Source organism: Phacochoerus africanus, chromosome 9, assembly GCF_016906955.1.
Source record: "Phacochoerus africanus isolate WHEZ1 chromosome 9, ROS_Pafr_v1, whole genome shotgun sequence".
NCBI lineage: Eukaryota > Metazoa > Chordata > Mammalia > Artiodactyla > Suidae > Phacochoerus > Phacochoerus africanus.
This window is the reverse complement of record NC_062552.1, coordinates 73,290,975-73,314,881: the sequence shown is the minus strand read 5'-3', so window position 1 is coordinate 73,314,881 and position 23,907 is coordinate 73,290,975.

Genomic DNA, 23,907 nt, shown 5'->3' with positions numbered 1-23,907 from the left:
AACTGTGGCCGCTGGCCTATGCCACAGCCACAACAAGGCCAGATCCAAGCCATGTCTGTGACCTGCACCATAGATCACAGCAATGCCAGATCCTTAACCCACTGAGCAGGGCCAGGGATTTAACCTGTGTCCTCATGGATACTAGTAGGGCTTGTTACCACTGAGCCATGACAGGAACTCCTATTTGTTTGTTTTTAGGTCTTGGATAAGTAATAAGATTATTGAGCCTCAATTTTCTTATCTGTCAAATAGGCATAATAAAACAGGTGAACAGGGACCTGCACAGGGAACTCTACACAATATTCTGTGATAATTTATATGGGAAAATAATCTGGAAAAGAATGGATATGTGTATGTGTATAATTGAATCACTTTGTTGTACAGCAGAAATTATCACAACATTGTTAATCAGCTATACTTCAATAAAACTTAAAAAATAGAAAACCAAAGAAAAAGGCATAATGATAGGACTTACCTAAATTAATTTTTTTAATTAATTTATTTTTTATTACTCAACGAATTTAGTACATTTATAGTTGTACAGTGATCATCATGATGCAATTTTATAGGATTTCCATCCCACAACCCCAGTGTATCCTCCCACCCCCTGAACTGTCTCCTTTGGAAACCATAAGTTTTTCAAAGTCTGTGAGTCAGTGTCTGTTCTGCAAAGAAGTTCAGTCTGTCCTTTTTCAGATTCCACATGTCAGTGAAAGCATTTGATGTTGCTGTCTCATTGTGTGACTGACTTCACTTAGCATGATAATTTCTAGGTCCATCCATGTTGCTAAAAATGCCAGTAATATTCCATTGTGTATGTGTACCACATCTTCTTGATCCACTCCTCTCTTGATGGACATTGAGGTTGTTTCCATGTCTTGGCTATTGAAAATAGTGCTGCAGTGAACATTGGAGTACATGTGTCTTTGTGAGTCGTGGTTTTCTCTGGGTAGATGCCCAGGAGTGGGATTGCTGGATCAAATGGTGGTCCTATTTTTAGTTTTCTGAGAAATCTCCATACTGTTTTCCACAGTGGTTGCACCAATTTACAATCCCACCAACAGTGTACTAGGGTTCCTTTTTCTCCACGCCCTCTCTAGAACTTATTGTTTGTAGACTTTTGATGATGGCCATTCTAGCTGTGTTAAGGTGGTACCTCATAGTGGTTTTGATTTGCATCTCTCTAATCATGAGTGATGTTGAATATCTTTTCATGTGTTTCTTGGCCATCTGTATATCTTCTTTGGAGAACTGTCTGTTTGGATCTTCTGCCCATTTTTTGATGGGGTTGTTTGTTTTTTTGGTATGGAACTACAGAAGTTGTTTATAAATTTTGGAGATTAATCCCTTGTCAGTCGATTCATTTGCAAAGATTATCTCCCACTCTGTACGTTGTCTTTTCATTTTGTTTAGGGTTTCCTTTGCTGTGCAGAAACTTTTAAGTTTGATTAAGTCCCATTTGTTTATTTTTGTTTTTACTGTCGTTACTCTAGGAGGTGGATCTGAGAAGATATTGCTGCGGTTTATATCAAAGAGTGTTTGGCCTGTGTTTTTCTCTAAGAGTTTTTCTTAAAATTCTGATACATAATCAATGCTTAATAAAATAATCATCTTTAACTTTTTTCCTTCTTTTTAGGGCTGCATCTGCAGACTTATGGAAGTTTCCAGGTGAGGAGTCAAATCGGAGCTGCAGCTGCTGGCCTACACCACAGCCACAGCAATGCCACATCTGAGCAGCATCTGCAACCTATGACATTGTGGCAAGGCTGGATCCTTAAACTACTGAGCAAGGCCAGGGATTGAACTCACATCCTCATGGATACTAGTTGGGTTTTTAACCTGCTGATCCAGAACAAGATACTTTAATTTTTAATTTTTATTAATTTAATTTTTATTTACACAGAATACTTTTTTGCTCCATTAATATAGTTTATTGTCCTTGACCAAATTCAGGATATATTAAAATACCTTTGTTACAGATGTATAGTCTAGAAAGAGATAATTTAAAAATATACTCTAGATTCAATATTAAAAATACATTGTTGAGCAACTATTTTATAGTTCATTTTTCTCTCTTGCCAGAGCAAAATACTGAACTGTATTAAAAAAACAAACATGACAACTTTAATAGGAATGAATTATGTAGCATAAAAAATCCTTTCTACTGTTAAAATATATTGTTTATTTTTTAAAGGAAAGTCATATCTGCCTTTTGACTGATGTAATTATATCTAAGTCACAGAGTGATTAGTAATTATGGCTTTATTGAAACTTGAAAGCTTATTCCATTTTCTGCTTTTTTTTTGTCCAAATGCACATTACTCTATGAAAAAAAAATAAAACTTTATAACCTGATTTTAAATTTATCATCACCAGCATCAAAACATGTACAAGGTGACAGTGATTAGGGGAATTCATATATTCATTCAAGGAAATTAAGGAAGAAGTTTTCCTCTAACTTTATAAAATGTAAATTATGAAATTACTACAAATTCAGTGGTTATTTTTTCTTTGTCCTTTGAACGTATTTTATTATACTTTTCTTTTCCCTTGTCTAATATTCCATTTTCATATTATACTTGTTTCTTCATGAATTATGGAACCACTTTTGAAAAAATTCATAAGTGAGTTGACCATGACCTACCCACTATATAAAAATCATCCAAGAGCACTCCTTCATTTGTTTTTCCTTTCCTTCTTCTCTAAATAGAAACTCCTAGAGTGCCCTTACTCTACCCAGATGCTTGGTCATTGGCTTGGACTTTCCCAGGACAGTTGCATGAGAATGATACTTGCTTGAATCATTATACGTTTAGTCCCATTGTCTGTAGTCCAGTTTATACTACCTAGTAGAAAAAAAATTAAGATTTTGAAATGAAGTGCTTCTGTAAAAGATTTAAATGTGTTAAAACATAAATGTTTGCTCTAACAACAACAAAAAAAACAAATAGAGGTCATGTAGTAGATGGTGAGAAAAAAATATGTGGCAAGGGGCAAAGTGGAGATGTAGGCTATGCAGTAGCAAAAAGCTCTGAGTACGCCCATCTGCAGTTTCTTGGAAGGTAAACAGAGTATCTACTAAACCTATAGCCCTAGGAAAAGTGATGAGAAAAAGTCAAAATGTTGATAAATGTGTGACTGTTATTTGCTGCATTGAGCCATATGTTGTGAGAAAGAGCTGAGGCCAGGCAAGAATTAGCTCCTTTCAAACAGAGATTGAAAGAAATAGAGAAACCAGATTAAAAGCATTATAGGGTTGGAAAATGAAACTGCTCTGAACCTTTACCATAGGAGATAAGACTGAAAAAGGCACTAAGAACCAAGGACACAATCAAAGGGCTTCATCTGGTGCAAAAAGCATCTTGAAAAAGGTGTCTTCTCATTCAGTCCTACTGTTTCAGATGGCCTTAAAGAAATATCAGTAAGGGGTGGGGAGTAGCCCAGTGAGGACAGGGAGAAAGAAGAAAGGAGGGAGGAAGGGAGGGAGCAGGTGTGAAGGAAGAAGAACAAAGAAATAAAGCTAACTTGATGAGAGCTGACTTAAAAACTACAGCTAGGAAAAAAACTTTGGCTTAACTAGATTACAGAAATGACTGGAACATGTAACATCATAAGCACATTTGTTTTAATGGAATTGTATTACCTTGGAAACCACAAGCCCATAAAATCATTAATAACTTGGGAATTTCAGTGATATAGAAATGGAGATTTTGGCATTATTCTTGCAATGTTTCTGTAAGTCTGATATTTATTAAAATGAAAAGTTAAGAAGAAGTCCTCATCTGCCAATAGAGAATGTAGTCATCAACCAATAGAGGCCAGGAATTCACCAGCAGGAAAATAGCTGTCCATACTGTGAAGTCTCCAGGGAGGTCATCCATCCATCCAGCCATTTCATATATGGCCACTGAAGATGTGATGTTGTGATTTATAATCAGAAATGTATTTTTTATCTTCATCATTTCTGGCACATAGCTCTTAAAACTCTAGGAACTTTCTGATGAGAGAGATAAAATTGTCTTTTGTTATGTAATGGAGGTGACTTTTGGACTACACCTAAGGATGAGGGCTGATTGCCTGGAGAATCAACCATGTTATTAGAGGGTTGGAAGTTTCACTCCAACCCCTGACTTCTGGGGAGAGGAGAGAGGCTGGTGTTCAGTCACCAATGGGCAGTAATTTAATCAACTGTGCCTATGTAATGAAGCCTCTATAAAAACCCAAAAGGAAGGGGTTCTGAGAGCTGCTGGGCTAGAACTATGATCCCCCAGGCAGTCTTGGAAATTGCAAACTGATGTTAAATGAAATGTGCTCAGTTTTGATTTTCAAATATTTTGGGATGGAGACATTCCTCATACCCTGTAAACTTGGAAATTCCATGGATTATGGGAGCAAGAAATAACTTTTCATTGTGCTGATCTCTTACATATTTGGTCCAGTTGCTTTTTGTCTTTTTTTTGCAATTTCTTGGGATGGAGGTTCCCAGGCTAGGGATCAAATCAGAGCTGAGCCATGACGGGAACTCCGTCCAGTTGCTTTTTAGTCTCTTCTTGAGTTTGTCTTTGTCCTAATTTTGAAAAAGAAAGGCTAAAAGTATCTGCAAATAAATTTATGAAGCTGTATCTAGAGTGAATGGAAAACACTATTACTACTTATCGCTTTGCTATTATATTTTAGGATACTGAAGTGTGAGAAGTCTGTTATGATGTCATTTAAAAAATAAGAGTTCCTGGAGTTCCCGTCGTGGCTCAGCGGTTAACGAATCTGACTAGGAACCATGAGGTTGCGGGTTCGATCCCTGGCCTTGCTCAGTGGGTTAACGATCCGACGTTGCGGTGAGCTGTGGTGTAGGTCACAGACGCAGCTCGGATCCCCTGTTGCTGTGGTTCTGGCGTAGGCTGGAGGCTACAGCTCCGATTCGACCCCTAGCCTGGGAACCTCCATGTGCCGTGGAAGTGGCCCAAGAAAAGGAAAAAAGACAAAAAAATAAAAAATAAAAAAATAAGAGTTCCTTTTGCGGCTCAGCGGAAACGAATTTGACTATTATCCATGAGGACAAAGGTTCCCTTCCTGGCCTCACTCAGTGGGTTAAGGATCCGGCATTGCTGTGAGCTGTGGTGTAGGTCTCAGACGTGGCTCAGATCTGGCATTGCTGTGGCTGTGGCATAAGACAGCAGTTACAGCTGCAATTTAGTCCCTAGCCTGGGGACCTCCATTATGCCACAGGTGCAGCCCTAAAAAGACAATAAATAAATAAACAAATAAATAAATAATAAAATAAATAATCTTTCACTATTGAATCTTCATATCCCTGGAGGCAGAGTTATGTTACTTTGATTCAGAATGCATGTTAGCAAAAGTTTAAAAAAAAAAACCCAAAACAATATTATTTATCATTAATATTCCTTCCAGCTAGAAACAGTTTTCCCTTATAAACCTCATTATAGAAAATCGATAACATGGAAAGAAGATAGGTGTACCCAAATATAAGCTATTATCTCTAATACAGAAATAAAAATATTTTAAATTAATGGTTTTATATGAGCACCATACACTTATATAATTTCAATTTCTGACATGTTAAAATTGTCTTTGTTTTCATGGAAACTTTTACATACCCATTGTATTTTTAGGTAATCATCTAAATTAGAGTCTCAGGTGCCAGTTTTTTTTTTTTTTTTAAACTCATTTTCTTTTTTTTGATACATCCAGGAAAGTGAAAAGTAAAACAGGAAACATAATGTTCTGATAAAAAAACAAAAACAAAACAAGCTTCTTGTGCTGAGGTAAGTGCAAGCAGTAATTCTGCTCTGCAGTTATTACTACAGAATCAATAAGTATGGAACTAAAAAGCAAATGTATCTTGCTGAAGGTTTAATCAACCAGCAATCTCTGGTAGTGCCCGTCTGTGAAACAGTGTCATCCTTATAAAGAATTTATTAACTTACATTTTATTTTTGAATCATTGCATTCAAGAGCAGTGTCATTATTTAATAATCATATCATGCTAATTTCTGTACAAATCATGTTCTAAAGGTACATCTAGGGATGAGAGGACAAAATGGAAAGGGGCCAGACTGCCCCCAAATAAAATATTTATTAAATGTTACAATTAGAGCTGCTAAACAATTAAAATATGATAAACAATTAAAATTTCTCTTGTTTCTCTTCTAAACAATTAAAATATGATAAATTATGTAATAAAATGCATGTCCTAGAAGTTTACTTGTTTTTTTTTTTAAATAATGAAACTAATACATATTCATCCTAGGAAGGCAAAAAGAAGAAAATAAAATTTACCCATAATTCTGCCAAGGAATAATCAATTTTCGAACTCCTTCCTTCCATCTATCTAATCATCTGTTTCATTTGTTTTTTCGGACTTTCTAAGTTGTATGTATATGCACTGTATGTGTTTTCTTTGTTTTTTTTTATTTTTAAACATAGCCTTTAACTGAAGATCAAAGGGAAATTAATATACTTATTTTGCCTTTTTTATTTTAGTTGTTTTGTGTTGCTATTTCACTGCATCATTTGTTTCAAAGGAAGCTTCAAATAGTAATTTATATACAAATTAAAATTGTCTTTTTTCTGTAATGTACAACTAGATGTAACAAAATACCATCAAGAATATTTTTCCTCACTAAAAACATGTTTTTCATTTAATAAAACAGAAATTATCTAAGTTAGACCTTAATAAACTAGAGTGCAGAATTAATTATTCATCTGCAGGATGCACCATTTAAAATTTCATTACCAGTTTTAAAGGTCTGTACAGGCAAATTGATATTGTAAATTTTAAAGAGGGTAATTCTTAATCTATCTAAAATAAACTATTTTGAGAATTTTAGAAATACAATTTACATGCAAATATATTATGTGCTAAGCTCAGCTATTTCTTATCTGTTTAATAAGCAAGTCTGACAAAAGAAGCCTACTCAGCAACACTGTTAGCTGCTAGTTTGGTATATACTATCGATTGTATTTCTAAATCAATTATACTCTTATAAAACACAACAAATATGGTGGAACATATCCAAGTAAGTGTTATCTTCTTTAATACTATATTTTGGAAAGTTTCTATGCTGACTCTAATCATACTACCACTAAAACCTTTTAAAATCTTCTTTGCAACTCTGTCTCTTGTTCTAAAATAACCTTTTGAATATCTTATTAGTTGCAATTATATTTTGATTTTGTAAGTCACAGAAATTTGGAACCAAATAGTTGTATTAGGATGTATGAATGCTGTTTAAATGCTATCCTAAATAGGTACCACATGAGCAAATAACTTGATGAAAAATATTGTCATTTGACATTCATATACACTCCATTAATTTATATCAAATACGATCTTCCACATTTCTCAAAATTTAAACTTTAAAAAGCTGAATGGGTCACTTAATTTTTTCAACTTTTTTGGTGGTATAATTGACAAATAGGATTGTAAATACTTAGGATGTACATTTTGATGATTTGATATTTGTACCTATTGCAAAAGATCACTATGATCAAGCTAGTTAATATATTCATCACTTCACATAATTACCCTTTAGCAAATTTCAAGAACACAATATAGTATTGCTAATATTCACCATGTTGTACATTAAATCTTCAGAATTTATTAATCTTGCCCAACTGAAACTTTGTACTCTTTTGACCAACTTCACCCCAATCTCCCAACCCCCAATCTTTGGCAACCTCCATTATACTCTCTGCTTTTATGAATTTGACTATTTTAGATTCTGTATATAATTGAAATCATGCAGTATTTGTCTTTCTGTGTATAGCTTATTTCACTTAGAATCATAATGTACTTTGGGTTTATTCATGTTATCACAAATGCAAGAATTTTCTTTTTTAAGATTGACTAAATTTTCATTATACGTACACACACATATAAAATGAAACACAGATATTAATCATATTTTGTATATACACACATATATCAATCACATTTTCTTTATCCAAACATAGTTTTGCTATATGAATAATTAATGGTGTTGTGAGCATGAGATTTCTTTTCTTTTTTTCTTTTCTTTTTTCTTTTTTTTTGTCTTTTTAGGGCAGCACCTATGGCATATGGGTGGTTCCCAGTCTAGGGGTCTAATCGGAGCTGTTGCTGCCAGCCTACGCCAGAGCCACAGCAATGCCAGATACGAGCCGCATCTGTAACCTACACCACAGCTCACAGCAATGCTGGATTCTTAACCCACTGAGCGAGGCCAGGGATCGAACCTGAAACCTCATGGTTCCTAATCGATTCGTTTCCGTTGTGCCAAGACGGGAACTCCCGGATATCTTCCCATGATTCTGATTTCAGTTCTTTTTTTTTCTTTTTAGGACCCCACCCCTGGCATATGGAGGTTACCAGGCTAGGGGTCGAATTGGACCTGCAGCTGCCGGCCGACACCACAGCCATAACAACACTGGATCTGGGTCGTGTCTGCGATTTACACCACAGCATTAACCCACGGAGTGAGGCCAGAGAGCGAACCCACATCCTCATGAATCTTAGTCGTGTTCGTTAACTGCTGAGCCATGAAAGGAACACCCTGATTTCATTTTTTTTTTGGAAAAAATATACCCAGAAGTGGGGTTGTTAACTCATATGGTAGTTCAGTTTTCACTTTTTTGAGGAAACTCCATACTGTTTTTCACAGCAGCTGCACAATTTTGCATTCCCATAAATAGTGCATAAGGATTTTAATTTCTCCACATCCCACCAATATTTGTTACATTTTGTGTTTTTGATTATAGTCATCCTTATAGATGTGAAGTAGTATCTCATTTTAATTTTGATTTGCATATCCAGGAACTGTTGATCCTTGTTTTTGCTCTCTGTTTAAAACATACATAGCAATCTTAGAAGAATCTTTATTCTTACTCAAATAAGTTTACTTCCACATGTTTATATTCTGCCTTTTCTGCCAAATTTAGTTTAAAATACATAACAGCATAGTTTAAAAAGTGAAATAAAATAAGATTGACTCTTTTTAGTGGATGTAGAGGTATTTGGTGATACTTGACTAAAAAGTTGCTTTTATGTAATTTAGTGATTTGGCAGCAGCATTTAAATATACTAATTTAAAAATGATGAAATTAATTATCAGTTAATTACCAATTATTTGCTTAGACATATAGGTAGAACTAAAGATTGAAAAGTTGCCTTAGGAATGTGCAAATCAGAAATGTCTCATAATTCAATAATCTCATTTCTTTGGTTGGATAGCCTTACATATTTATCACTCATCAGGAAGATAAAGATATGGTATTATCATAGGAAAGAATACATATTTAGAGTGTTGTACTCATATTTTCCCCAAGATGACTCTAATAAAAAGAGTAATACTAATATATGAAAAATACCAAATGGAATCCTCAAAGACCACTAATGGTCTTGATAATACCAGAGTAGTGGAGTCGTAGGTGAGAAAAACAGTTGATCATTTATTTTCCTTAACCAACAATTACACCATTAATGTTTTCTAGGACTCAGTCAGAGTTTTTTTTTCCTTTTTTTTTTAAATCTTCCATGCTTTATATAAAATGTCTACCTAATCTTCTTATTATCCATTACACAAAATTTCTCTCTGGGCTTATTGCAATTGTCTTTTAACTGGTGACCCTGCTTCTTGCTCTCTAATCAGTTTAATATCTGTATTTAGTTATGTTTCTGACATACAAATAAAATTGTGCCATTTCTGTGCTTTAATTGCTTAAGTGGCCCTTTAGCTCAATTTGACAAATTAGAAATTTCATGACATATTGTGGAGAATTGTTGTCTCAACTAGGCACTCTGCTCTCCCACTTTACCAAAATAGCTGCTCTGTTCTAAAATTGTCAGCTTTCTCATTCCACTTTGATTTTGTGCATGCCTTTCCCCATGCCTGAAAAGCTCTCTGATGTTTGTCCTTTTTTTCTCTGTTCCCTGCCTCTTGGCAGCCACAAGTCTGTTCTCTATGTCTGTGAGTCTGTTTCTGTTTTGTAGATAGGTTCATTTATTTGTGCCATATTTTAGATTTCAAATATAAATTATATCCTAGGGTATTTGTCTTTCTCTTTCTGACTTACGTCACTTAGTATGAGAATCTCTAGTTGCATCCGTGTTGCTGCAAATGGCATTATTTAATTCTTTTTTATAGCTGAGTAGTATTCTGTTGTGTATATGAACCACATCTTCTTAATCCATTCTTCTGTCAATGGACATTTAGGTTGTTTCTATGTCTTGGCTATTGTGAATAGTGCTGCAGTGAAAATAGGGGTGCATGTATCTTTTTCAATGAAAGTGTTGGATAGCTGCCCAGGAGTGTGATTGCTTGATCACATGGTAATTCTATATTCAGTTTTCTGAGGAACCTCTGTACTGTTTACAATAGTGGTTTTGCCAATTTACATTCACCTCTGTGTAGGAGGGTTCCCTTTTCTCCACAACCTCTCCAGCATTTGTTATTTGTAGCTTTATTAATCGTAGCTATTCTGACCAGTGTAAGATGGTATCTCATTGTAGTTTTGATTTGTATTTCTCTAATAATTAGTGATGTTGAGCATTTTTTTCACATGTCTGCTGGACATCCGTATGTCTTTGGAGAAATATCTATTTAGGTCTTCTGTTCATTTATAGATTGGGTTATTTGTTTTTGTGTTGTTGAGTTTTATGCGTTTGTATATTTTTCAGATTAAGTCCTTGTTGGTTGCATTGTTTGCAACTATTTTCTTCCATTCCATAGGTTATCTTTTTTGTTTTTTTAAATGTCTTTCTTTGCTGTGCAAAACCCTCTAAGTTTGATTACATCCCATTTGTTTATTTTCTGTCTTCAATACTTTTCTGACAAGGGATTCAATATATATATATACACACACATATATATATATATATTTTTTTTTGCTTTTTTTTTTTAAGGGCCACACCCATGGCATATGGAGGTTCCCAGGCTAGGGATCTAATCGAAGCTACAGCTGCCGGCCTATGCCACAGCCACAGCAACACAGGATCCAAGCCATGTCTGTGTCCTACACCACAGTTCACGGCAACGCCAGATCCTTAACCCCCTGAGTGAGGCCAGGGGTCAAACCCGCAACTTCATGGTTCCTAGTCCGATTCGTTTTCACTGTGCCACAATGGGAACTCCAATAAATATATATATTTTTAATGTCAATTGAAACTGATTGTCTGACTCCTCATGGTAAACTTATGCTCCCCTTCCACGCACAAAAGGTGGCACTAATTGCACTAGATCAACCATTAACTTAAGTTTTGATTTCTCCCTTTTCTTTTCTCTTGATTTAAACTGTTTTGAAGTAAAAGATTATGTTTTTGTTATCTTATATTTGCATCAGTAAGCATTGTACTTAGTCTGTGGCATATTCTAGTGCAGTGATATCCAATCTCTTTGGGGGCCACCATGAAGCTGAATATTTTCACATCGGTAGTGGGTTCTGATTCATACAGATTCATTTTGAAAAAGTGCCCATGTATCTGCTTTGCATATTGATCTATAACATAATACTTTGGGGAAGAAATACTATTTATAGATACTAAGAATCACACCATAGAGTTGCTCAGTAATTTTTGTCATTAATATCACTGGAGAGATCTAAGAAAAAAATTATTCTCTCTCTGAATATTTGGTTAAGCAAATTTGAATGTTAAATTTTCTATAGAATTTTTAGTGTCACTTAAAATAATGTAAAAAAATCTGTCAATTTCTAATATAGGCTAATTTCATGAAGTATTTTCCCAGGAGATTTTATTGCAGAATTTTTCTTAGTTATTTTTCACAGGACTACTATTAAAATTTCATTGAACACTATTTTTCTGTGACTCGGTCATTAAGATTGAGTTGGAAAGTCATATTTAACTCCATAATTTAAGTGAAATATAAAATACAGTATTCCACTATGAGTACTATAGAAACAGAAAAGAGTTTAGGTAATATTCCTGGTCATCTTCCTAGCACTGCAAAGTAAAACTTTCTGTGATAATGAAAGTGGTCTATAAACTATGCTGTCCAGTACTGAAGCCACTAGCATCATGCAGCTATTAAGAACTTGAAACGTGTATACTGCAATTGAAGAATTGAATATTTATTTCATTGTTTTAAATGATTTAAGTTTAAGTAGCCATATGTGGCTGATGACTTTTTCTTAGGCACCTTAGTTCTAAGCAATTATTCTATTGTGAACAATTACCACAAGTTCCACAAGTTACCTGTCATTAAGTGGTATGGATTAATTTTCCTGGCTTTAACCTGAACACTGAATCATGCCCCAGTTTTTCTTAGTAACTTTTTATAGTTTTTTCATTCATCAATTTGATGAAAGTCATTTTGAATCCAGTTTAATTTCCTGCCACTGCCACTTCTTGGAACAAATAGTTCTTTAAGCTTATTATCCACTATGAATAAGGGCTTCTTGATCTTTATTCTAAGATAACTTTGCCCAGTTTCAGTATTTTGCCTCTTATCTGCTATATCAAGTTTAGGAAAATAAATCTATTGGAATTTATCTATTATATTCATGTCTACATAGATCGTGATCCTATTTATTCTATACCTTTACCTTCTTGAATTAAAAGATTATCATCATGTGAATGTGTTATATGAGTCTACATAACATTTTAGAAGCACATTATTTTGTATTGATTCAGGACACTGTACTTTGGTTTTTGCCTATAACTGTCATTAAAATGCATAGGAATTTGGTAAATATTTTGGTTATACCAGCAAGGGTGAAAAGCCTGGGGTTTGGGAAAAGGATGGCAAGTGAAAACAAATAGCAACAGTCATTAAATCTCCTATTATTATCCCTCTCTTATTCTGGGTTATAGATAATAATACATAATTTTAATTTTGTACTTTCATAATCTTTTCTTTGAACCTCCCTACTTTATGTTGTGGCTTCCACTTTTCTACTTAAAACTTGAGACCTTCTAATTTATTTCATCAGTGTTTCTACTTGTCAAAAAATTTGACGTTATCTGGTCATTTGAAGATTTCAAATCTTAGAGACTTTATGGGTAGAAAGGATTATGATATACCCAATTCTCCATATGCAATCCTAAATAAAAGCAAAAAAAAAAAGTTAAGTGGCTCTAAGTCCAAAGTTCAAAAATCTTGATTTCTTTTCAATCATTCGATAATCTCTTAAAAGACTTTTAAATTAATTTTTGTAAATAATTTAAGAAATCTAATAGTTTACATTGACCTCTTTCCCTATGATCATTTCTTCACTCGAATAACTATAATAAATTAATCCTACACAGTACTTAGATGTTGCTAAGGACTACATGTTTTGCTTTTTGTCACACTCCATAACCAATTCTAAAACTCATCTGTGTTTGGTTCTCCTCTTTTTCTAGGCATATTCCTAACCCTTCAAAGTAAGGCGCCAACTAAGAGTTCATATTTTGCTTGCATTTTTCAGTTACTGCTAACCTTGAATTATTACTCTATTTTCAGACTGGGCCATATCTATGATATCTAGAGTCTCATTTAGTTCTCCTACACTGTGGATCATCTTAGTTAACAAACAAGGAATTAAACACCATGCTCTAGGTTTGTTCCACTTTAATGGATAATGCCAAACAGTTTTCACTAATTGATTTTATCATCTCACACTCTCACTAGTAGTCCATGAGAGTTTTACTTGCTTCACATTCTCACAATACTTGGTTTTGTCAATTCAAAGAATTAATTACCATAATCAGTTTGCAATGATATGGCATTTATTTGTAAGCCTATTTGTGATTCAGATATCCTTTTTTGAGAATTATCTATGTCTTTTTCTTTTTTACTTTAATTATGTTGTCTTTTTTCAGTTAATTTAATAGATTTTTTTTTAAAAAAGATATATAGATATACATCTATTACAGGATACAGGCATGGAAAAAAGTATCTTCTCCTAGTTTGTGAAGTCCTTTTCTACTGTCATAAAGGTATTTCTTTATAATGTTAATGAAGCCCGGTTAAAAATCATTTTAACGTTATGTGTAGTGGCTTTTTTTAATTGTTATTTCCCCAATACAATTTTTTTTTCCTCTGTACAGCATGGTGACCCAGTTACACATACATGTATACATTCTTTTTTTCTCCCATTATCATGCTCCGTCATAAGTAATTAGGCATATTTTTCAGTGCTACACAGCAGGATCTCATTGCTAATCCATTCCAAAGGCAATAGTCTGCATCCATTAACCCCAAGCTCCCAATCCATCCATCTCCCTCCCCCTCCACCTAGGCAACCACAAGTCTGTTCTCCAAGTCCATGATTTTCTTTTCTGTGGAAAGGTTCATTTGTGCTGTGTATCAGATGCCATATATAAGTGATATCATATGATGTTTGTTTTTCTCTTTCTGACTTACTTCACTCATTATGAGAGTCTCTAGTTCCATCCATGTTGCTGAAAATGGCATTATTTTGTTCTCTTTTTTGGCTGAGTAGTATTCCATTGTGTATATATACCACATCTTCCTAATCCAATCAATCATCTATCGATGGACATTTGGGTTGTTTCCATGTCTTGGCTATTGTGAATAGTGCTGCAATGAACATGCAGGTGCATGTGTCTTTTTTAAGGAAAGTTTTGTCTGGATATATGCCTAAGAGTAGGGTTGCTGGGTCATATGATAGTTCTATGTATAGTTTTCTAAGGTACCTCCATACTGTTATCCATAGTGGTTATATCAGTTTACATTCCCACCAACAGTGCAGGAGGGTTGCCTTTTCTCCACACCCCCTCTAGCATTTGTTATTTGTGGACTTATTAATGATGGCCATTCTGACTGGTGTTAGGTGGTATCTCATGATAGTTTTGATTTTGGGTAGAGTTTTCAATGCTTTTTAAAGAAATATTCAGCTACTCCAAGGTCGTAAAGATTTTATCCTATAATAAATTATTATTTTCTAATATATACATCTAAATAATGCTTTAGCTTTATCACAGTTTTAGATAAATTTAGTTTCCATTATTATTCATTCCATATCATATCATTCCAATTTAAGTATTATAGTAATTAGGGGGTTAATATAGGCATTAGAAGCCAGATATGGAAAGAGATGGAGGAGTGAAAGCACAGAATGCTGCAATTAAGGTATAGAAGAAATAGCACTAAATGACTTCCATCTAGATATATTGGTCAAAGGAAATAAAAAAGGCTTCACATTCAGCTGTTGAAATAGGACTTTAAAGAGAAGTTAATAGGGAGATCTGTGAATACTACTGTGAAGGCAAAATGAAGCTTGTGTGAGTGCCTGCAAAAAATGATGGTTTCTGGTAGCTTTTTCTCTTTGCCTTCAATAAAAACTATAGCTGGTAAGAGGTTTTTGGCTGTAAAGTAACCCCAAACCAAACTAAGCTTTATGGAGTCTGAGTCATTAGAAGTTCTTTGGAGGCCATTAGCTCTTGTATTTGTATTGGTTATTGCAGTTTTACTTTAAATTTAACCACATGACATCAGAGTATTAGAAGAATTCTCAGGAAATGGGCTCCAGACAAATTCCTTTCTGCATATGTTGTCTAGTGGCAACCCAATTTCCTCTTGGTATTCCCTATTCAGTATATCAAGACTTATTTGGGAGCATTTAGCCACCAGTATCCCAACAAGTGAGGGCATGAGTGTTTTAGTGCAGAAGGAATGAACTAAGTACCACACATCATCGATTATTTTCCAACTCATGCTACTCTCATCTACTTATTACATATCATAAGTTCTGTGATTAGTTCTGCTATGATTTTGGTTGGGTTTTTTCCTTGGAGAATAAGAAGGTTAGTAAAAACCACACAACCTGCCACATCCAGTGTTGGGAGTGAAATTGATATGTGTTATTTTCATTTGCTACTGTCCCTTTGAGATTCCCTCTTTGAATAGCATTTCTGCCAGTATAGGGTATTTACTAAGACCCTTATTCCTTAGAAGTCTTAACATCTTCTCAAGTCATGGTTGTTGTATTTGCCCCATTTACTCTCCAAAATGGTCAAACACATATCAAAGCACATGTAAATGTTCCTCCTCCTAAATAAACAAGTACTAAGTAAAGGTTCTAAGACCGTTGTCTCTGGTTACAAAACCCATGTTTTATCTTATCTGTTGTAGACATAGGAGAATTAACTGTTCATTGATTTAGCCTAAAATGAATATTGAAAAAGGTCTGCCCATTTATTGTCAGCTATCATATCCAAGCTGATGTATTTCAGTTATATCTTCAGAAGGCATTTCCATCACTCTGTCAGAATAAAAACTTCTCGGCAGTGAAATGGATAATAGGAACAGTGGATCTTCTCTATAAAGGTTACATTTCATACCTTCTTTTCTACAAAGTGGAGTTATGTCATGCGGGATCAGGAATAAGTGGATCGAGCCAGATAGGATTCTGTCTGAAGCCTTGCAGGGAGTAAAGTGCACCGTATTAGATGTGTGTATTGACTCTACTCAAGATAAATCACTGCCCTTTCCAAGATGTAAGGCATCTAATGTAATTACTTGCCATCAAGTAACAAATTGTCTCTTCAAGGAATGGTATTATATCAGGAGCTCAGAATTAGTTTCTATTGCTGACTGTGTCAACAGTAGTGCATAAGTAAACTTTGGAGGTTGGAGACTATACAGTTGGACCCATGTATAGTATTTATTGTTGTCTCTATGGCTGCTGCATTTGTAAGCCTGTTGTGCCAGTACAGTGGACTATGACAGGCCGGCTGCTATTTACTGACATAAAGTAACGTATCTTCTAAAGTAGATGTTCTTTGGTGGATATTTTCACATAATAAGCTCTTCATACTCCGTGTCCTCTTTTCATAGATGTGTCCATGTACATCTTCCTAATATTTCCTTTTTTCCTATCTTCCAACATTTCTCCTTCCAAGTTATGTTCAATCAGTCAAGCCATTTGACCTTGTCCATGAGTCCATAGTTATTCTTCCCTTCCCATACAAACTGGCTGATCAGTTGCCTTAAGAAGAGCTCTTCCATTATTGGGAGTGCTATGGGTGGTGGGATTCATTCATTTCTGTCTTTTGGACTACTCCAAATGGGGCTGTAAACTTTAGCAGTCCATTTTAATATATCATGCACATTCATCTCTAATCCACATTTAGACTCAGTTGGGTAGTCCTAAATTATTACCCTTCCCTCCCATGAGATTATAGGTATTACCTAGAGAGAGGCTCCAGTGCAATGGGGTTGGCTGTCTTGGAACTCTGGATCACTTTCTTTGCGGCTTGCCTGGGTCCTCTGTTTCTGCTTTTGTCCAACCTATCTTGCAGTGTTGCTAGACTATCCATCCTTATGACTTGGTAGGTCTGATAATCATGGGAATAATTATGGGAAGTTTTTCTGCATGATCTCTTAATGCATAATCTCATAATCCCTTTTGTGCCCTGCATCCAATTCAAAAACTGGCAGCCTTTATGACATTAGGTACATTAGTTGACTTGGTATGCCCAAGTATGAAGTATGCTGCATCTAGAACCTACAGAAGTTTTCTTCTAAGTGGTAGAATGCATAAATGCCAATAATTTAGTTCTGACTTTGGATTAATTTATAAGTATGCCCTAGGTCACTGAACACCTGAATACTTTACTGATCTAATGGGTCTTAAAATTAAGGTAATTTTTTTTCTGCAGTGCATGTGTCTTACTAACGCCATCAGTGTACTTACCACTTCTTGTTTATCTGGTCTGATTAACATAATGCCCTTAATAGAGGGAATCTGTGTGATCTGACAATGTGACCCACACCCCATTTCGATAATCCTCAAAATGTTGGACAACTTTTTCTTTAACCGTATCTCAGAAAGTGTCTTAGGTCCCTTCAACATTCTAGCTACATATCTTTAGTTTCTTTTTTGAATTTTTAGATTGAACATTTTCTTTATCCACAGCTCATTTGTGTGTGCCTAGGGACATAGTAATCTATTAACCATTCCCTTAGAAATCCCCTCAAGAGAGCATGTCCTTTTGGCTGCCATTTTCACTTTCATACTCATTTAAGTACTGCCATCTGGCTTCTATTACTTAAGGCTCTTATCATCCCCATTGCTATGTTCTGAAACAGCATCTCCTATTATGTCCTACACCAGTGAGTCACACTGAGCTTCTTAGTGTTAGTTAGTGCCCCTTTTCCTATAATATTCCTTAATGCTTTCATTAAGAAAAGAAAGTATCTTTTGAGCCCTCTATAAAACTTAGACAGTTAGTGAGTTATTTGACCTTAGCTAGCATAGCTACTCAAATATATACATTTCTCTAAGAATTTGAATCTCTAATTCCACTTTCATGGAAAGTCTATAATAGCTATTTATTTACTATTATCCATCATTTCCTTTAACTTCCAAGTGCCATCCTTAACAGGAAGTTATTACCATATTCTAGAGGTCTTGCTAAAATGATAAACCTTGTATCATGGGATAGTCTCTTATCATTAAGCTCCCCATTATTCAACTTTAAGTTCTTCCGTTATTTATTCAGACCATGTACCCTCCCTAGGATCTTGTCAGTTTATGATGACTACATCTCGAATCTTCTTTCAGCTATGCTCCTTTTCCTCTCTTAATACCCCTGGTCATGATCTTTTAGAGCTTAATCATACTTACAAGCCTCAGCCATAGGAGTAGTGAGGATAGATCCTGAGGAAGAGGAATGCTTTCTTGCAGCTCAGAGCTATCCACATCATCTTCAACCAAGAGGGTGCACTCACCTTTAAGAGAGAGTAGTGGGTCATTTCTGAGCACCACGGGTTCAGAAGGATCTGGAGGTTCAGGATTTTTGAAAACATCAATCAAGTTATCTCCATCTCATTTCTTAATGTTCCTCTCTCTCCTACCCTGAACTTGGTGCATATAACAGGCTAAATGAAGTTGAGAATTCACACTCTTTTGTAACTCCTATAATAAATAAATTTATAGATAATTTTTGGACCAAATATTTATCTTCTCATGTCCTCTGGTTGTTAAAGATGAGTGTATACTTACATGTTGAAAGTTCTTTATCTCAAAGACTTTAATTGACAAGTAATCAACTTCAGCCTTTCATCAAGTTTATTCAGTACATTAGAGCACCTACAGAAAGCCATTCAATCCCATAAATACTATGATTTTTACTTGTCCAATTGTCTTAAATGCCAGTTTATTGCCCCCCCACCATAAATCATAAAACACCTAGAAGAAAACATAGGAAGAACAATTTTGACATATATTCCAGCAAATTTTTTTTTGATCTGTCTCCTAATGCAAAGGAAACAATAGCAAAAATAAATAAATAAGACCTTATTAAACTTAAAAACTTTCATATATTAAAGGAAACCATCGATGAAAAGACAGCCTACTGAATGGGAGAAAATATTTGCAAATTATATGACCCTTAAGGAGTGCATTTAATATCTAAAATACATAAATAATTCATACAACCCAATGTCAAAAATAACACCATTAAAAATGGGCAGGAAATATGAACATTTTCCAAAGAAAATATGTATATGACCAATAGGTATATGAAAAGATGTTTAGCATAGCTAATCATCAGAGAAATACAAATCAAAAGCAGAGTGAAATATCACCCCACACCTGTTAGAATGGCTATGGTCAAAAAAACCACAAATAACAAATGTTGGCCAGGTTCTGGAAAAAAGGTAACACTTGTACACTTTTGGTGGGAATATAAATTGGTGTAGTCACTATGGGAACCATTATAGAAGTTCCTTAAAAAACTAAAAGTAGAACTACCATATGATCCAGCAGTTCCACTATAGGGTATTTATCCAATGAAAACAAAAAGACAAATTCAAAGAGATATACATACCCAAGTGTTCATTGCAGCATTATTTATAACAGTTAAGATATGGAAGCAACCTAAATGTCCATAAACAGATGGATGGCTAAAGAACATGTTGTCTCTGTGTATATGAAATGGAATATTACTCAGCCATAAAAGATAATGGAATTTTGTTATTTGAACCAAAATGGTGTTATGCTTAGCAAAATAAGTCAGACAGAGAAAGACATATACTTTATGTTATCACTTGTATGTGGAATTAAAAAAGTAAATCAAACAAATGAATACAACAAATCAGAAATAAACTCACAGATGTAGAGACAAACTAGTGGTTACCAGTGGAGAGAGGGAAGTGTGGAGGGATGAGATATAGGAAGGAGATTAAGAGGTATAAACTACTTTTTATAAAATATACAAGCTACAAAAATATATTGTATAGCACAAGAAATATAGCCAATATTTTATAAGAACTTTAAATGGAGTATAACATAAAAATAGTGAATTATTATGTTGTACACCTTAACTAATATAATATTATAAATTAACTATACTTCAATTTGAAACATAAAATAAAATAAAATCCTAATAAAAGATGACAGAAATAAGAATGAGGGAAATCAGAATTGTATAAGAACATTGTTTAGTTTCTATTCCAGGGTTTCTCTTATGACATGGATATTCAAGTATTCATGTGCATCTCACTTTGTAAAAATAAACAGGTCCAGGGGAAACCCTCAAAGAAGGTGGAAACAATGGATAAATACTTCTTACTGTTGATTCTCAGGTGAATAATTTTGAGAGACATTATATATGCTTTTTGGAAGGTTTCAGATAGACATAAGTCACATAATGGCACTCTTGATAAAGCACTCTTTTATTAGCTTTCTCTCCTTATCTCAATCTCTATATTCTTACTTCTCCTTGGAATTACCTCCCAAGTAAACTACTTGCACAGAGGTAATTGTCTCAGGCCAGGATAGCTAATTAAAGTATCCTGGAGTATTAAAAAGAAAGGGCTAAATGTATAGTGAGTTTTACTTCCACCAGTGGAAAGAAAAACATATGATTTTTTTTCCACTTTTTTTTTTTTTTAGTCTTTTTAGGGCTGCACGTGTGGCATATAGAAGTTCCCAGTCTAGGGATCAAATTGAAGCTGTAGCTGCTGGCCTATGCCACAGCCCCAGCAACACCAGATCTGAGCTAAGTTTGTGACCTACACCACAGCTCATGGCAACACGGGATCCTTAACCTGCTGATCAAGGCCAGGGATCGAAACTGTGTCCTCATGGATATTAGTCGATTTCCTTACTGCTGAGCCATGACAGGAACTCACAGATTTTTTTTTTTTCATTCTTAAACAAATCATTGAAGCAACTGCTTTCTGGTTGTTGAGTTAGGGACTTCCCAAGATGGATACTTTGGGGCAAATGTTGTGTGAGATGGCAAGCATCAAGGTACGAGGTGTTATTACTGGCTATTACTGATCACCACTACAAATACCTATTTAGGCTAAGATTCTTTTTCAGTGAGAACAAATTATGGCCCTGTCCAATGTAAATGATCCAACAATTTCAACATGCCATCAGGTGGCAGAAAGATTTCCTACTCTTAATGCCATATGGGGAGGTCACATTTATATTTACTCAAAACAGAGTATGATGAGGAGAATTCTATGTTGAATTATTCAGTGAAGGGGATTCTATTTTATTCAGCTTGTTCATAACCTCCATGTTTGCTACCATGAAATTTTATATTTGTGTTCATTAAGTAAGAAGCAGGATACCTGGCAAAAGAGATAGTCTGTTATGTATATATTGTGTCATTTCACCCACCTGATTATGAAAAGCCTTCTCTGCAGTAGTTCTTTTTGGTGAATATTCATATGAGAAACAAATATTTTTATAGACTCTTCTCATTTTGAGCAGTATACAATCATGTCCCTATTCTAGGCTTTCTGTTCTCCTTATTCCAAACAGATTCTATACCTTTTCCTGAGAAAGTTTTTAAAAATGTTAAACACTACAGTATATATACTATCTTTATACAAAAAGTGGACAATCAGAAATATCAAATATTGTATTTTGTCCACCTATGTGGTCTCTCTTCACCACTTTATTTCTTGGTCATGTAGAAGAATGTGATGGCAGTGTATTATGTGTAATCGTGTAAATCAGACCTTGTTTTTCACTCCATAGACTTGTCATTGAGAGCTCTTCATGGAACCATGAATTGTAAGATGAAGGCAAGATTGCAATAGTACAGAGTCTAAGCCAAATGCAATTAGCTCTGACTTCTTGAGCTACTCAAGTCTAATCTCATACCATGTACTTATAATAATGGATATTTCTATATATAGCCAGTTTTATATCCGTAGAAGAGAACACTATCAGCTCATGATAGCTAATTTTTCAAATAAGAAGCAAAAAAAATCAATTTACAGTAAAATAATAATACTTCAATATGTAAAAACTCAGGCACAATTGTACTAGGAGATATAACAGAAGTAGAGGCATTCTACTGTGTGTTTGCTATACAACTAAATTAATCCAGTTGAACTGTGGCGATGACTTAAAAACTACAAGCAAAATTACCATTAGTAAAGAAATTTTCTGAAGTAGTAAGAACTCTTGGTACATTCAGAGCAAAATAATGTACAATCTTATGATTTATTTTTGTGATTTAAAAAATGTAATTAGGTTTTACATCTAGTTTTTAATCAACTGTTGAACATTGAGGACTATCAAGGAATTAAAAAATTAGTATTGGAGTTGGGAGAAATTTGAGAAAGGAATTCATTTATCAATAAACAGGTGTGCTTGAGAAACTACTATTTTCAGGACAGTGTACCAAAGCCTGTTATTTATGAACCTAATTCTTTTGATGCAAAAATCTTTGTTAGTTAGCCACAGGTTCACAAAACATCATAGTATCTGGAGTCCAAGGAGCATATAAATTATTACTTTAAGTCATTTGTGATAATTACATTTTTCTTGCCAGAAATTAGTTTAAGATAGAAAATGGGACCATTATTGGCCAATGAAAAGTATTTGAAATTTCTCAAACTGGGAGTTTCTAGTGGTATAAAAAAAGAGTCAAGGAAGTTTCCATTGTGGCTGAACAGTAACAAGCCTGACTTATTATCCATGAGGATGCCGGTTCAATCCCTGGCCTTGCTCAGTGGGTTAGGATCTGGCATTGCTCTGAGCCATGGTATAGGTTACAGACAAGGCTAGGATTCCAAGTTGCTGTGACTGTGGTGTAGGCCAGCAGCTGTAGCTCCGATCTGACCCTAGTCTGGGAACTTCCATATGCTGTGAGTGTGGCCCTAAAAAGCAAAAAAAAAAAGAAGTCAAGAAGAAATATCTCTTCTCAATTTATTGGATGTTTATGGGGTTGCAGTAGCCATCATGTGATCATTAAGAACATGTCAAAACAAAAAGATGTAAGAAACATGGATCCTTGATCCTAATAGTGAGTATAAATTAACTAAGAAGGTAATATTCTGATATCTGAACTTGTTTCCTGAGATTATATCCATTTATTATTTAGATATATATCCATTTATTATTTAGGCCATTTTCATTGGAATTTCTATATGTTACAAGTGATGTCATTGTAATTGGTATTGCAAGTTTTTTTTTTTTTTTTTTCTTTTTAGGGCTGCATCTATGGCATATGGAAGTTCCCAGACTAAGGCTTGAATAGGAGCTACAGTTGCCGGCCATGTCGCAGCCACTGCAACATGAAATCTGAGCCATGTTTGTGACCTACACCATAGCTCATGGCAATGCTGGATCCTTAACTCACTGAGCAAGGTCAGGGATTGTACCTGCCTCTTCATGGATTCCAGTCGGGTTCGTTAGTGCTGAGCCACAACAGGAATTCCTGGTCTCACAAGTTTTGAAGAGTTGTTTTAGCATTATATTTATCTTCAGTGTCTAAATTAAAATCTAACATCAAAAGTTGCTAAACATGTATTTAAATTACCCAATACATGAAATATTTTCACTACTGAACCTAAGCAATCACCCTGTTTTATTAACAGGTATATGAAAAAGGCATTTTTACTTCTTTTGTTCCCAGAAACACTCGATAATCCATAGGGAAAAGAGGGTAGCCTATTCTATTTAATATCTCTA